General features: G+C 43.2%; 1 protein-coding gene across 2 annotated transcripts in view; it reads left to right on the plus strand.

Moving 5' to 3' along the window:
- The window catches only part of LOC109160352 (zerumbone synthase-like), a 148,318-nt gene that overhangs the window by 98,531 nt on the left and 32,814 nt on the right, over nt 1-16,973 (plus strand). The window lies entirely within an intron of this gene.

Below are 16,973 nucleotides of genomic sequence, written 5' to 3' on the forward strand. Positions count from 1 at the left end.
GAATCAAACCCATCCCAAATTTCCCACAAAAATCCATTCTACACCCAAATACCCATTACCCACCCTCACCATTGTCCTTGAAACCTCTCACAACCAAAAACCCATTTCCTTCTACCCATTTTTTTCGGACTGCCGAAACCCCTACCCGAAACCCATCTCAAAATTCCCTAATTTTTGTTCTATCAAGATGGAAGGAGCTCAAAACCCAATTGGAGCAGAAGGATCGAGGAAACTCACTCGAGTGATTCGAGGGATGATCATGGACCTTGAGGACTACAACAAGTTCATCCAAAACCAAGACTTGGGGGTAAAAATCTTAACCTCTCTTGAAAGTAGTGGGTTATTGAAGTTTTGCTCTTTCAAGTATGATGGTTTCTATTTGAATGAAGTAGTAGAATTTTATAGACACGCATTTGTCGAACATGGTGTTATAAATTCTACTGTTGGAGGTGTTGTGTTAAAAATTGAGTTAGATGATGTGAGAACTCATTTTGGATTGGAGGAAAAATTGTTGAAAGTTGAAGATCACGGCTTTGATTTAAATGATTTTTGGAGTGAAATTAGACACGAAACCGCACAAGTCGAGACGTGTACTAATGGCTTTAAGGTTATGTTAAAGCACGAATATGGAATGCTACTTGATATAGTGCATAAAACTATTGAGTGCAAATATTCTAGTAGAAATTATTTTACAAAGAAGAATTTGCCTTTGATGCATGCCATTGTGAATGTTGTTGCCGTAGATTGGGGACGGTTTGTATATGGCCAAATGGTTGATCAAATTAGGCTAGCAAAACCATTGGTGAATGGATGGTTTCCTAATGACATTGGATACGGTTTTGTTGTTGGGGAGTTGTTGAAGTTGAAAGGTGTTGCCCTATCCAAATCAAAACCCATACAAAACCAAAATTATCTTTTTCGAACCCCAATCCCGGTTGATCCTTCCCTAGCCAATATCCGAAAACGAAAACCGGCAAACGCATCAACCCATTCCTTAGCCAAAAAGCCTCCTTCTAACCGAGCTACTAGTCACGGGGAATCCAATACTCATGGAAGGGGTAGTGATGATGCTTGTAGCCATCAATTTGTTACCATACCCATACCCGTAACCCACACCCCAAACCCGAATGAAGAAGAGAGAATTCCAAGTAAAGTTGGGAGTGTAGATGCCATTCCAACTTATGGGGCAAGTAGTGAGTTGTTGAAGGAGTATGAACATGTGAAAGTTTGGAGAAATTGGAGACTAAGTGATCACAAATCGGTTGCTACAACAATAGGACCGGATACGATAGAGTTGGAGGAGTTTGCTCTACAATGGATTGGAACAAGAAATCTTGCTACCGCGACTAGACTTTCGGTGATTAATGTAACACCCCAGATTTTCAAGACATTTAAAACTTATAAAATAAAGGTGAAATCCCATTAAATCCCAAAACATAATACAAGAGTATGGGGTGCTATGCCACACCTGAGCTAGAGAACTCAGTTGCACAGGCTAACTAACTAATATCCTCAATAATGTAAAGGCATAAGCATGGCACGCAGGCCGAAAAGGGAAACTATCAACTTCTACGTTCCAAGTTCTAGCGCGCTCCAGTGACTTATTCTTCAGTGCCTGAAAGCCAAATATATCTGTTCAGCGAGAGATGCTGGCAACCCACTCCAACGCGTTGAAATACAATACATATAGAGATATATATAGATATACGAAAACCATTTTGAGCATGAAGATATATCCTACGAACTCTAGCTTTTAAAACCGGGAATGACTCGACAGATAAGGCCAGACACGAGCAACAGTTATAACAACATATGCAGTTCACAACATATAGGGCAGATAAGGCAAAGCATAAACAATAGTCACAACCCAACATAAACAATCCCCAACATAAATCCCATAGTCACATCCCCCAAGACACTCATGATCACCACTCATCCATATCACAACACATAGCACACTTTGTTGGCGCCACAAGACCAATCGCATGCCCATACATGAGGGTCAGCGCATATAGCTCTGACACGGCCCCGCAGCACCCTGCCCCGTATCGCAATACGAAGGGGTCGATCGCAACCGACCGATGAACCGCAGCTCATCATAGTGTTTGATCGCAACCAAACAGTGGACCGCAGCCCAGGAGAATGTCATCTGACCGCAGCCAGGAAAGAGGACGAACCGCAGCTCGTATAGAAACGTTTGATCACAACCAAACGGTGGACCGCAGCCCAAGAGTATCAATCTGACCGCAGCCAGCTTCTGAACCGCAGATCAGGATAACCAATCCGATCGCAACCGAATTGGGGTAACACACACACATATCACATAGCAAGCACATGCAACCCACATTACATATTGGGAAGAGGGAGAAAGCGTATAACAAAACCTATGCGTGATCCTTCACATACTAAGAATAGTCCTAAGGGGTTCATACTCCTTCCACCTAGGTCAACGGGATACCAATTCAACTAGCATGCAATATAGTAGACTCGTAAACCTACGAACGGTACCCGAAATATCAAACTAGACATAGGCACGATGAACGGAGTCCGTTGGGACACCACGGGGATCGGGGGAACATCAAACGGGGAAGCCGGGAACCCGAGATGGGGGAATTTCCAGCGGGTAGCCGGTGGGTGGGGGGCCACCCGCCGGCTGCCCGCCGGACTTTACTGTTCCGGGCAGCTGCCCGCCCGCCAGCCACCCGCTACCGGGCGGTGTTTCACGGCCGTGGGTAGGTGGCGGGTCCCCTACCCCCCACTGACTCTTTTCACACACTTTACGCCCCGGGAACTGTTGTGGAACCCGAAACCATGCTTAGACACTTTACAACGCAATTAACAACAACACATAGACGATTAACGAATCGAATACAAGAAACGAACGGCACATAACCTATCATGATTTTCTAAATATAATCAACACCCAAACATGCGATTTCCCCACCCGATAATCCAAGAATAAGATCATACGATACAACCTAGGGTTCTAATCACTTTTATATCAACAAGAATACGGTTCGTCTTCTAATTGCAAGATTCGGTAAGAATAACACATAAACATCAAGAGCATCACACAATTATCAAGAACAACACATAATCATCAAGAACTCCATATAATCATCAAGAATCTCCCAATATCAAGATTATCAAGATCCCCCATGGGATCATCACATCAATTACCAATAATAATCATCATAATTCGCCAATATGCAATAATATGGGGAAACCCTAAGGGGGAATTATAACTATGAAAATAGGTTTTGTTGAGACATGGGTTACCTCTTAGCCTTAATTAATTCCTTGGCTATGAAGGGTCTTTCTTTAAGCTTTCTTGCTTTCTTGATTTCTTCTAAGGGAATTCTTGGAGCTCTTTTGGGATGGTGAGTCGTTTATTGTGATGGGGGGTTCTAGGTGCCTCTTAAGTCCCCTATTTATATATTTAGGAGTCCTAATTAGGAACTAATATTATAGGCTTGCTAATTCTATTCCTTTTGGGACTAAGGATTGGGTTCAATGGTCCATAGTGGACCATATTAATTAATTAAAGAGAATCCTAATCATAATCTGAATAGTAAAAGACCTACTTCCTTTATTCCTAATAGATAACTAGGTCTAGGATTCCTAATCAGAATCTGAATAGTAAAAGGCTTACTTTCTTTATTCCTAATAGGCTTAAGGCTCTAATTTAGGCAAGGGCCCACGGTTCATGGTGGGCCTTATTAATTAATTAAAGGGAAACCTAACCGAATTAAATCATATTTAATTATTATTAACGGGATTAATTAAATAATTAATCCGGGATTGAAGGCCGTAACACGGGGTGTTACACTCTCCCCCCCTTACGAGAAGCTTCGTCCCCGAAGCTTGGAAATCATTGCAGGGTTAACGAGTCAAGAGAAGAACCGTGGTCCTATAGAGAAGGTATTCCACGGGGAAATTGTATACTTGCACGCCTATGTGTGTTGGGTTTTTGGGAACGATTAGGTTTACAGGGCTAAGAGAGTGGGTTTCAAACTTGAGGACACGGTGAATTCAGGAATTAGGATCGAGTTTTCGAGGTTGCAACTTAGGTTGTGAGGTTGCCACTTGTATGGAATCGTTAAAACATGGGATTGAGAATGGGGTTTGAAGGGTAGAAAGGGTTTTGAAATAAGGAAGGGGCCGATTTTCCGAGGGAGGGAAAGGAATTCGGCTAGGATGGGTTAAGGTTTCTCGATCCCAAGTGAATAATCTTGTTAGATGCTTTGATCACGATGCGCCGACGAGCTGATGATCCTCCTTCCTTGGTGTTGGTGCTTGCTTGACTTTAAGGTCCTTGTTAGACCTTGCTTCCCAGGCTAAGGTTTCATCCTTCTCTTCTTTCTTGAGTGAATTTCCCGTGGTGATTCAACACTTACTTCTTTAATGCGCCCAAGGTCTTGACCGAGTTGGGTCAAACAAGCCAATCTCTTAGGGCGCACTTCCCAAATTCTTCCCAAAGTCTCTTGGGAGTTGATGGACTTTGGGTTGAATTTCTCTTCTTATTGAATTTCATCTCCTCTTTAGTGGATGAAATTCTTAGTAAGACTTCATGTCTTACCCGAGGTTCGGCATTGTTGTGCCCTGTTTGTGTTATTTTTAATGATGAAGGTGTCCTTGCGTGCCCTTTTTCTTTTAAAGCGCAGTCGGTTACCAAATTTCGTTGTGGGATGACTCGGCGACTTTACGAGTCACCTCATTTCCTTGTGGGTCCTTAATGACCCTTGAAGTCTTGGCGCGAATGTGTTCTTCACCCTTTTGCTTAGCACCATGGGCTACGTAGTTCTTGATTCCATACAACTTGTAAGGAGTCCTGTAATTTGCTCGAACGATGTCCATGGTTTGGAGGAGTCCCGGTCCCTCCTTAGCATTTTGACTTTTAAGGTTTTCGTGGGTTCTTAGTACGAGTTCCCAACTCGCCTCCTTGGTTTGCGCAATCCTTTACGCCAAACACCCCTAGTCGGTTGTATCGTAGGATCCGATTTCAATTACTCGTGGGTTTTAGGGACTTGGAGGGGTTTAACAAAAGAGTATTCCCTTAAGGTTTCAAGAAACACTCATGGCTTAGTGGTTGGGACTTGGACTTGCAAATGTGAGGTCTAGTGTTCAATTCCTAATGGTGACATTAGGCATTTCTTGACCAAAGATTCTTATTCATAATACTTCCGAAGTAGCTATGCTAAATAGACATAATGTTTTCGAAGTATTTAAGCTAAATAGGTGGTCCATACGATACAAGGGGTGGTTACAAGGGGTGTGATGGTTTATCCTAGACAGAATTCGTTTTCTGGGTTTTCTTCGGTGGGATCCGTATGGTCCTCGTCTTCCGGGATTGGGTTTTCCCCTTCTAGGTCTTCTTCGTTTCCGAGGTTGGCTTGAGTGTGGCTCATAACGAATACCTTTCCGGGAGCGCCGTAACTTCCTTGATGACCGGTGCCCCCGTGTTGGCCCACGGTGGCGGGGCGCGGTCTTTGGGGTCGAGTGCACTGGAAGGCCTTGTGCCCCTCCTCTCCGCAGTTGAAGCATCGCCAGGGGTTGCCTGCGCAATCCTTGCCCCTATGGCTTTTGTTGCATCTCGGACAAGGGAAGATCCTTGGATTAGCTTCGTTGTTTCCCAGGGTTGGTCTTTGGTTGGTCGGGTTGTTCGTTCTTGTGCCGGTGTCGTTTCTCGTTCTTTTCACTGGCGGTGCCCCACTTCCGGTGTTTCTTCTTCGTATTTGTTCCTGAACCCCGCGTTGGAGTAGTTGGATCCGATAGAGATTCGCGGCACTGGAGTAAGCCTCGTTGAGGGTCCGAGGTCTGCTTACCACTAGCACCTTTCGAGCTTCGAAGTTGAGGCCAGACACGAATCTCTCTATCTTGGTTACCTCGGTGGGGACTAGATCTGGCGCAAAGCGTGCCAGCTCGAGGAATCGTTTATGGTATTCTACGACGGTGGCCGTTCCTTGTTTTAGATGAAGGAACTCTTCGTACATGGATGCCTTCACGTGGGTTGGATAGAATCTCTCTCGTAGTCATGTCTTGAGGTCCTCCCAATTGAACCCCGGTTCTTGTTGATAGGTGGGTCCCTCGTGGATCCACCAGAGGTCGGCCTCGTGCCCGAAGTAGAACGAGGCTATCTCTACGCGGCGTTCCTCTGGGCATTCCACTACTCCAAAAATCTTATCAAGCGTCCGGATCCATTCTTCTAGGACCGCGGGATCCTCTTCTCCCGAAAACGTGGGTGGTCGGTGATTTGAGACTTGTCGGGCGACGTCCGAGTTTGCGTTTGATGGAGGCGGTGGGGGCCTGTTGTTGCGAAGGGCCGCGTCACTTAGTGCCTGTGCGACCTGTGTTAGTTGCTGTAGAGTTTGGGTTAAGGGGTCATTAGTGGCGGGTTCCGGAGTCCTTGATTGCCTTCTGTTCGGTGCCATGCTATCGTCTTTCTGGTCAGTGTTTATAAGAATGTTAAGTTAGAGTTCGATGCACTTCTGGTGAAGTGATAAGTGGGGAAGGGTTTTAGAATGGGGAAGGGCAACGTGTAGGGAAGTTATGTGTAGGTCTCACAATCTCACCGCGCGTCCTAAGATTCCTGAGCCCTATGTTCCTAGGTACTTAGAGTTCAAGCCTAACGTCCTAAAGTCCGGTCTTAAGAGTCTTTTCCTAGGGTCAAACTTAGGCTCTGATACCAACTGTAACACCCCAGATTTTCAAGACTTTTTAAGCTTATATAATAAAGGTAATATCTCATTACATCCCAAAGTATATCATAAGTGTACGGGGTGCTATGCCACACCTGGGCTAGAGAACCCAAGTGCACAGGTTGTCTAACTAATATCCACTGAAACATAATGCATAATATGGCACGCAGGCCGAAAGGGAAACTACTCTACTTCTACGCTCCAGTTCTAGCGCGCTCCAGTGCTCTAGTCCTCTGTGCCTGAAAGCCAAATATATCTGTTCAGCGAGAGATGCTGGTAACCCACTCCAACGCGTTGAAATACAATACATATAGCGATATATATAGATATACGAAAACCATTTTGAGCATGAAGATATATCCTACGAACTCTAGCTTTAAAACCGGGAATGACTCGACAGATACCGCCAGACACAAGCACAGTTATAACGAGCATATGCAGTTCACACAGATAAGGCAGATAAGGCAAGGCATAAACAATGATCATAACACAACATGAACAATCCCCAATATAAATCCCATAGTCACATCCCCCAAGACACTCGTAATCACAACTCGTCCATGTCACAACACATAACACACTTTGTTGGCGTCACAGGACCAATCGCATGCCCATACATGAGGGTCAGCGCATATAGCTCTGACACGGCCCCGCAGCACCCTGCCCCGTATCGCAACACGGAGGGGTCGATCGCAACCGACCGATGAACCGCAGCTCATCATAGTGTTTGATCGCAACCAAACAGTGGACCGCAGCCCAAGAGAATGTCATCTGACCGCAGCCAGGAAAAAGGACGAACCGCAGCTCGTATAGAAACGTTTGATCGCAACCAAACAGTGGACCGCAGCCCAAGAGTATCAATCTGACCGCAGCCAGCTTCTGAACCGCAGCTCAGGATAACCAATCCGATCGCAACCAAATTGGGGTAACACACACATAACACATAGCAAGCACATGCAACCCACATTACACATTAGGAAGGGGGAGAAAACGTATAACAAAACCTATGCGTGATCCATCACTTACTAAGGATAGTCCTAAGGGGTTCATACTTCTTCCACCTAGGTCAACGGGATACCAATTCAACTAGCATGCAATATAATAGACTCATAAACCTACGAACGGTACCCGAAACATCACACTAGACATGGGCACGATAAACGGAGTCCGTTGGGACACCACGGGGAACGGGGAACATCAAACGGGGAAGCCGGGATCCTAAGTTGGGGGAATTTCCAGCGGGTAGCCGGTGGGTGGGGGGCCACCCGCCGGCTGCCCGCCGGTTTTACTGTTCCGGGCAGCGGGTCGCCGGCGGGCAGCTGCCCGCCCGCCGGCCACCCGCTGCCAGGCGGTGATTCTCGGCACCGGGTAGGTGGCGGGTCCCCTACCCCCCACTGACTCTTTTTCATCAATTGCGCCCCGAGAACCGTTGTGGAACCCGAAACCATGCTTAGACACTTTACAACACAATTAACGACAACATGTAGACAATTAACGGATCAATTACGAGAAACGAACGACGCATAACCTAGCATGCTTTTCTAAACACAATCAACACCCAAACATGCGATTTCCTCACCCAACAACCCAAGAATAAGATCTTACGATACATCCTAGGGTTCTAATCGCTTTTATATCAACAGGAATACGATTCGTCTTCTAATTACAAGATTCGGTAAGAATAACGCATCGGCATCAAGAACATCACACAATTATCAAGAACAACACATACTTATCAAGAATCCCAAATGATCATCAAGAACATCATAATTATCAAGAGACTCCCAATATCAATATTATCAAGATCCCTCATGGGATCATCACATCAAACATCAACAATAATTATCATAACTCGCCAAACACAATAATATGGGGGAAACCCTAAGGGGGAATCATAACTATAAAAATAGGTTTTGTTGAGACATGGGTTACCTCTTAGCCTTAATTAATTCCTTGGCTATGAAGGATATTTCTTTAAGCTTCCTTGCTTTCTTGATTTCTCCTAAGGGGATTCTTGGAGCTCTTTTGGGGTGGTGGGGCGTTATTTTTGTGGGAAGTTCTAGGTGCCTCCTAAGTCCCCTATTTATATATTTAGGAGTCCTAATTATGAACTAATATTATAGGCTCGCTAATTCTATTCCTTTTGGAACTAAGGATTGGGTTTAGGGGTTGGGTTTATATATGAAGGCCCATGGACTATGGTGGGCCTTTTTCCCTAATTAATCATTATGATTTATTCTTTCTCTTGGGCTATTGATTAATTAATTAAATGGTTTTAGGGGCCGTAACACGGGGTGTTACAATGCTGCTCTACGGTTTTTAACAGGGTTTCCAAACGGAGTGGGGATATGAACTTAGAGTAAGGGCAATAACAATTTAGGGTTTCCGAGGGTTTGGGTTAAGCGCAACAAAGGGTGAGCAAGGTCATGACGGTTGCGAATTTGCTCTTAAGGTAATTAAGGATTCGGGGTGGGAGTTTTCAACAAATAGGGGTATCAAGATGCTGGGGTTTCAGGGCGGATGATATTTTAAATTGGGGTGGTGGGGTCGCAAGGTGTCGCGATATACTTACCTTGCACCCAAGGATTCGACTAATGGTGTCATTCCTTTGCTACTTTAATAGGTGTCCTAGTTCTCCTTCCTGTTTGTTGTAGCCGCAACCCGGGTTTGCCGAGATAAGGCAACTTGTCGGAAGGTGCATGTCATTTGTCTGACTCGGGGGTTATCGTGGTTACCCTGGGTTGGTGCGTATTGCAGTCCGTACCTTTTAGCAATCCTGACTGTAACGCCTTTTCTTAGTAGTCATCCAAATCTTCCTTTTCTTTGGTCAGGGTCCTTGTCAAGTCTTTTGACGGGAGTTAGGACGAGGCGATTTATCGGGTAAGTGTACGTTACCCAGTTGTTGAAGTAAACTTATTTATTCGCACCCTTACCTGGTGTGGTAAGCGTAGGGGGAGGTTCCTTTAAGTTAGAGAGGGATGAAGCGAGGGGAGGTTATGTGTAGGTTTCACAATCTTACTGCGCGTCCTAAGATTCCTGGATCCTATGTTCCTAAGTACCTAGAGTTCAAGCCTAGTGTCCTAAAGTCCGGTCTTAAGAGTCTTATCCTAGGGTCAAACTTAAGCTCTGATACCAACTGTAACACCCCAGATTTTCAAGACATTTAAAACTTATAAAATAAAGGTGAAATCCCATTAAAATCCCAAAACATAATACAAGAGTATGGGGTGCTATGCCACACCTGAGCTAGAGAACTCAGGTGCACAAGCTAACTAACTAATATCCTCAATAATGTAAAGGCATAAGCATGGCACGTAGGCCGAAAAGGGAAACTATCTACTTCGACGTTCCAAGTTCTAGCGCGCTCCAGTAACTTATTCTTCTGTGCCTCAAAGTCAAATATATCTGTTCAGCGAGAGATGCTGGTAACCCACTCCAACGCGTTGAAATACAATACATATAGAGATATATATAGATATACGAAAACCATTTTTAGCATGAAGATATATCCTACGAACTCTAGCTTTTAAAACCGGGAATGACTAGACAGATAAGGCCAGACACGAGCAACAGTTATAACAACATATGCAGTTCACAACAGATAAGGCAGATAAGGCAAAGCATAAACAATAGTCACAACCCAACATAAACAATCCCCAACATAAATCCCATAGTCACATCCCCCAAGACACTCATGATCACCACTCATCCATATCACAACACATAGCACACTTTGTTGGCGCCACAGGACCAATCGCATGCCCATACATGAGGGTCAGCGCATATAGCTCTGACACGGCCCCGCAGCACCCTGCCCCGTATCGCAATACAGAGGGGTCGATCGCAACCGACCGATGAACCGCAGCTCATCATAGTGTTTGATCGCAACCAAACAGTGGACCGCAGCCCAGGAGAATGTCATCTGACCGCAGCCAGGAAAGAGGACAAACCGCAGCTCGTATAGAAACGTTTGATCGCAACCAAACGGTGGACCGCAGCCCAAGAGTATCAATCTGACCGCAGCCAGCTTCTGAACCGCAGCTCAGGATAACCAATCCGATCGCAACCGAATTGGGGTAACACACACACATATCACATAGCAAGCACATGCAACCCACATTACATATTGGGAAGGGGGAGAAAGCGTATAACAAAACTTATGCGTGATCCTTCACATACTAAGAATAGTCCTAAGGGGTTCATACTCCTTCCACCTAGGTCAACGGGATACCAATTCAACTAGCATGCAATATAGTAGACTCGTAAACCTACGAACGGTACCCGAAATATCAAACTAGACATAGGCACGATGAACGGAGTCCGTTGGGACACCACGGGGATCGGGGGAACATCAAACGGGGAAGCCGGGAACCCGAGATGGGGGAATTTCCAGCGGGTAGATGGTGGGTGGGGGGCCACCCGCCGGCTGCCCGCCGGACTTTACTGTTCCGGGCAGCGGGTCGCCGGCGGGTAGCTGCCCGCCCGCCGGCCACCCGCTGCCGGGCGGTGTTTCACGGCCGTGGGTAGGTGGCGGGTCCCCTACCCCCCACTGACTCTTTTCACACACTTTACGCCCCGGGAACCGTTGTGGAACCCGAAACCATGCTTAGACACTTTACAACGCAATTAACGACAACACGTAGACGATTAACGAATCGAATACAAGAAACGAACGGCACATAACCTATCATGCTTTTCTAAATATAATCAACACCCAAACATGCGATTTCCCCACCCGATAATCCAAGAATAAGATCATACGATACAACCTAGGGTTCTAATTACTTTTATATCAACAAGAATACGGTTCGTCTTCTAATTGCAAGATTCGGTAAGAATAACACATAAACATCAAGAGCATCACACAATTATCAAGAACAACACATAATCATCAAGAACTCCATATAATCATCAAGAATCTCCCAATATCAAGATTATCAAGATCCCCCATGGGATCATCACATCAATTACCAATAATAATCATCATAATTCGCCAATATGCAATAATATGGGGAAACCCTAAGGGGGAATTATAACTTTGAAAATAGGTTTTGTTGAGACATGGGTTACCTCTTAGCCTTAATTAATTCCTTGGCTATGAAGGGTCTTTCTTTAAGCTTTCTTGCTTTCTTGATTTCTTCTAAGGGAATTCTTGGAGCTCTTTTGGGTTGGTGAGTCGTTTATTGTGATGGGGGGTTCTAGGTGCCTCTTAAGTCCCCTATTTATATATTTAGGAGTCCTAATTAGGAACTAATATTATAGGCTTGCTAATTCTATTCCTTTTGGGACTAAGGATTGGGTTCCATGGTCCATAGTGGACCATATTAATTAATTAAAGAGAATCCTAATCATAATCTGAATGGTAAAAGACCTACTTCCTTTATTCCTAATAGATAACTAGGTCTAGGATTCCTAATCAGAATCTGAATAGTAAAAGGTTTACTTTCTTTATTCCTAATAGGCTTAAGGCTCTAATTTAGGCAAGGGCCCACGGTTCATGGTGGGCCTTATTAATTAATTAAAGGGAAACCTAACCGAATTAAATCATATTTAATTATTATTAACGGGATTAATTAAATAATTAATCCGGGATTGAAGGCCGTAACACGGGGTGTTACAATTAATGACTGCTTTATTAAGAAAGTTGCTATTAGTCGGGGCAAGAAAGTGGCTCAAGAAGTTCCCGAAAATGCCGTTGAGACTATAGATGGATTTGCTCGTGATGATATTGCCCTAGCATTGGTCATTTCTAGAGAAGAAGTGCACGGCACACATGGGGAAGCATCACATTTGAAGGAGACCGAAGGTGGAAGCTTGCAAAAATTGGACCCATTTCCTTCGAATATTGGGGATGACAACCTTAGTTTTGATGCTATTTCACCCCACACGGCTACGGATGTGACGAATTCGGTGAATGAAAATTTGGAAGCAAATGTTGGTGATTAAAACCGAATGGAGGAACAAGAAAATGTGCTACAAATTGAAGTGTCACTAAGCCATGCCGAACCAATTGCCACTGCCGAACCACTCATTCATACACTTGATGAGCCCTTGTGTCTTGAAGGTACACCACATGTGGAAGCATCGGAGCCGGATAACACCACACTGCCGAGACATCCACATGAGACACACAAGGAGGTACATTCTACTCCCATTGATATTAATGCTTTGAAAGAAAATATTATTGGGGATGTACGAAAAGAAATTCAAAAATTGAGAGGAGATGTCTTTCAATTTGGTAATGTTGATACCAAATTAGATGACTTTCACAAGGAAGCTTATGAAAGGGCCGAATCCTAGTTACTTGGACAAGGATCAATCCAAGGTGATATGGCCACAATGTCTACTAAGCAAGAAGAGCGTAATGGGGAAGTCTTGAAGATGTTCCTTGACTTAGGGAAGAAAGGAACGGAGTGTGAATCGAGGCTACGATTAGTAGAGAATCAATTGAAGGCTCTACTACATCAAGTTGGCGTGAACAATGATCTTTTAATTGGAGTCCAAAAGAGCCAAGACAAAGCTTCGGCGAGTTTCCAACATTATGTGGATGCTGCCGAAAAGGGGGAAAGAGCTAGAGGAGCTCCAAGTCATTTGGTGAACCATTTGATTGGACCGTCGTCACAACGGCAACTAGTTGAGCTTGTTAGACCTCCAGGAGCACCGAGAGGAGTCACACCCACACCGAGAGCTCAAGGCCGAGGAAAAAGGAGAATAATGGATTATTTGATGACTCCTCAAAGCATGGATTTTCCTAGCCAACAAGGATGCCAAAGATCAACACCTTCAAGATCAATTTATGAAGAAAACAAGTTGAAGCTTATACGAGAGTTGGAGATATTCTTTGGGCACACAAGCAACGAAATGGTAGATGGAAGATCATTTGAAGAATGCGTTGCTTGGTACCAAGCCGGAGTGTTACGGGGTGACAATGTTCAAGAAGCTTATGGAAATTATGTTACCGAGCAAGTCACCGCACCATACCAACCCGAAGGAAAGAAACGAGACTTCAAGGAATTAAGGGCACAAGTGAATGCCTTAATTGGCAAGAGGTAAAATTTTGAAGCCTCAATTTTTGGTGTACATATTAATAGCTAGCTTGTTCGAATTATGTCTTTTGGTACATAATATAAACTGCTAGCATATGGTTTATTTCTTTATTGTGTCTAGTATGTTTATTGCTTTAAAGTCTCAAGTTTTTAAATTGGACTTAGTAATTGCATGTGAGGCATATAATTGAGAAAATAAAATTGAAAGGGGGAAGAAAAATTAAAAGATAAAAATCAATACGCAACCCCGCGTTATAGTCTCAATATACGTTTAGGACCGTCCAAAATTAAAATCTCTAGGTCTTAAATGTGTTAAACCCGTCAAATGGCTAGTCGCAATAAAATTGGACAAAAAGATTATTTTTCAAAAATTTGACATAGCCAAATGACTTGGGTATAAGTTTCGGCATCATCAAAAAGGGGGAAATTGTTAGGAATATATTGTATAAGTTTTGATGAGCCAAATGTATTTTGTAGACCCCAATTTTATTTGATTTGAGTCAGTTCTGGTTCACAAAGTATAGTGCACCATTGCCATGAAGCCTACATGAAGTCTACGTGAAAGCAGTTTGAAGGAAGAATAAATGAAAACGAGAACATAGCTTAACACATTTATGAAGCATCAAGTCACCAAAGGTTGAGATGGATGAGATGGTAGAAGATTTGTTGAAGCATGCTTAATGTGAGATGATTTGCAGTTCGATTCTCATTAGAAGTAATTTTGGTGTAAAGATGAATTGCTATCGTGAAGTAGCAATATCAGGTAATACTATCATGAAAGAACAATTTTATATCGTGCTAATTGAGAATTATCGGATGATGACGTCACGACTATCGAGTAATGACATCACAATGTGATAAAGCTAGTGGAGAACACGTGGAAGAGATAAGTCAAAAGAATATAAGTCTTGGATTTTATCAATTGGATACCCAGTTGAGATGGAAGAAACCTTGCCAAGCAAATCAAATGGTTCACAGTTTGATTTCCACTTGAAGCGATTTTATGAATTCATGATATACAATGGAACGTGTTACATGGTCCATGATACAAGATGGAACATGATAGCTAGCTCATGATATGAAATGGAACATGATATATATGGTCTATGATACAAGGTGGAAAATGATAGCTAGCTCATGATATGAAATGGAACATGATATATATGGTCCATGATACAAGGTGGAACATGATATACTATTGGGACATGGCTTCATCAAAAGGAGCTATGACATCATGATAGAATTAGACATAAACATTATTTTGAAGCTCTGTTTCTGTAGAAGAAGTCGAAGGAGAAGAAGAAGTTGATATACAAAGGAGATCTTTTTAATACTCAAGCAAGAATCAGCAGATAAATTATTTGATCAACTTGGCACATCAGATCAATAATTCAACAAAAGTCATGCCAGAGAAATTCAAATTTGGAGGCTACCCATGCCAAGGAAAAAGCTTTGTCAGATTAAAGAGGAGCAACGGAAAATTTATTTAAATCTTCTGACAGACGGCGAAATGATTTTTGCAGACCAAGTTGGCAAAATTAATTGATCAACTACATTTCAAATTGGACGATCGAGATCGAAAGTTGATCAACGGGCAAATAGCTTTCATTGGCTATAAAATGCCCAAGCAGACTTGAAGACAAGCATGAATCCAATAGAGATTCAGAAAACACTTGAACAACGAAGAAAATTATCCAATCAATCATCAAGTGATATATTGAGCTATACACGATTAAATTCAAGTCTGAGTGAGAGAAATCTTTGTATTTCATTGTAAATCTTCTACTGAGTGTAGAAAAGGGGTAGAGTAACTAGGGAGAGTGAAAAACCCAGTTGGAGTGTAGCTTTGTGCGTAGCACTCGGTTATAACGGGCAGAGTAACAAGGGGAGCTTGTGAAAACTCGGTGAGAGCGTAGCTTTGTGCGTAGTTCTCGTGGTGTAGGAATACAGCTTGGTGCGAAGTACTCGGGAAGGCGGAGTAACAAGAGGAGCTTGCGAAAAACCTTGGTGGAGTGTAGCTTTGTGCGAAGCACTCGGAGAAGTGTCGTTGGGGCACTTATTCACTATTGTATCTGGGTGATTGAAGAATAGTGAATTTCCTCCTTGAAGTGAAAGGAGAAGAGTGGACTAGGAGGATTACACCACCTCTGAACCACTATAAATCTCTCTCTCTATTTACTTACTGCTCATATATATTCCGTGCATACCTATATTATTTGTGAACTAACCCGTTACGGTTTATTGCGTATCTTTATCTGTCTGGGTTTGATAGTTCCCTCGTTTGCATGCAAGTGAAATTTTATATACATCATCCTACATCTATATCAAGTGTTTCTAACGTGATGCATGTATAGAATCTCTCCTTGAGCACTACACAATTTAAGCATAACACTTTGCCATTACATTTCCGCTGTGCACACTCTAAGTTGTTATACTTGTTTATGCTTGTTACTTAGAGTTGAAGTTACAAAGTGTTGTTTGCAGAAGAAGTTTGAAAAAGTTAGAGGAGTCTATTCACCCCCCCTCTAGACTTCTCGCCACCCTTTCGGGACCAACAATACACTTGATCATTTTTCATAACTAGTTGGCCCATAGGTTGGATGGAAGAGTAGCCATAATTACTGGTGGTGTTGGTGGCATTGGATCTGCCATTGCGAAGCTATTCTGTCAACATGGTGCCAAAGTCCTAATAGCCGACACCCGAGCAGGGCCGTATTTTAAGTCTTTTGTGGCCCTGTTATGGTAATTAAATGTGACCCTACAAAAATCACAATTTTTAAAATTAATACATACAAGTTTTGAATCTTTGACCTCCAAATTAAAATACAATAAATATACATTCTTACCATCTCTTCATGGAACCTTTCAAATTCAATTGAAAACTTTTAATTTTTATTTTTTAAACTAACTAGGTAAAAATTAAATATTGAACCTCTAAAATTTGGGGCCCTCTAAAATTGGGGGCCCTGTGCGGTAGCCCAGCTTGCAGTCTGGCAGGAGAACTCCTCACCCATCTCACAACATTTCTAACTTTCTTAACAGAAGGACCTGCATATCTCAACCCATCCTGAACCACTAAGTTCAACACATGGGCTATGCACCTCATGTGCATATATTGAACCCTAACAGAAGACCCACCCCAAGACAGAAGTTTGTTCTTGAAAAACCCCAAAGCTGTGTCATTTGAAGAGGCATTTTCAACAGTAATAGTGAAGACATTTTTAATCCC

Source organism: Ipomoea nil, unplaced genomic scaffold (genome assembly GCF_001879475.1).
Source record: "Ipomoea nil cultivar Tokyo-kokei standard unplaced genomic scaffold, Asagao_1.1 scaffold2845, whole genome shotgun sequence".
NCBI classification, from domain to species: Eukaryota; Viridiplantae; Streptophyta; class Magnoliopsida; order Solanales; family Convolvulaceae; genus Ipomoea; species Ipomoea nil.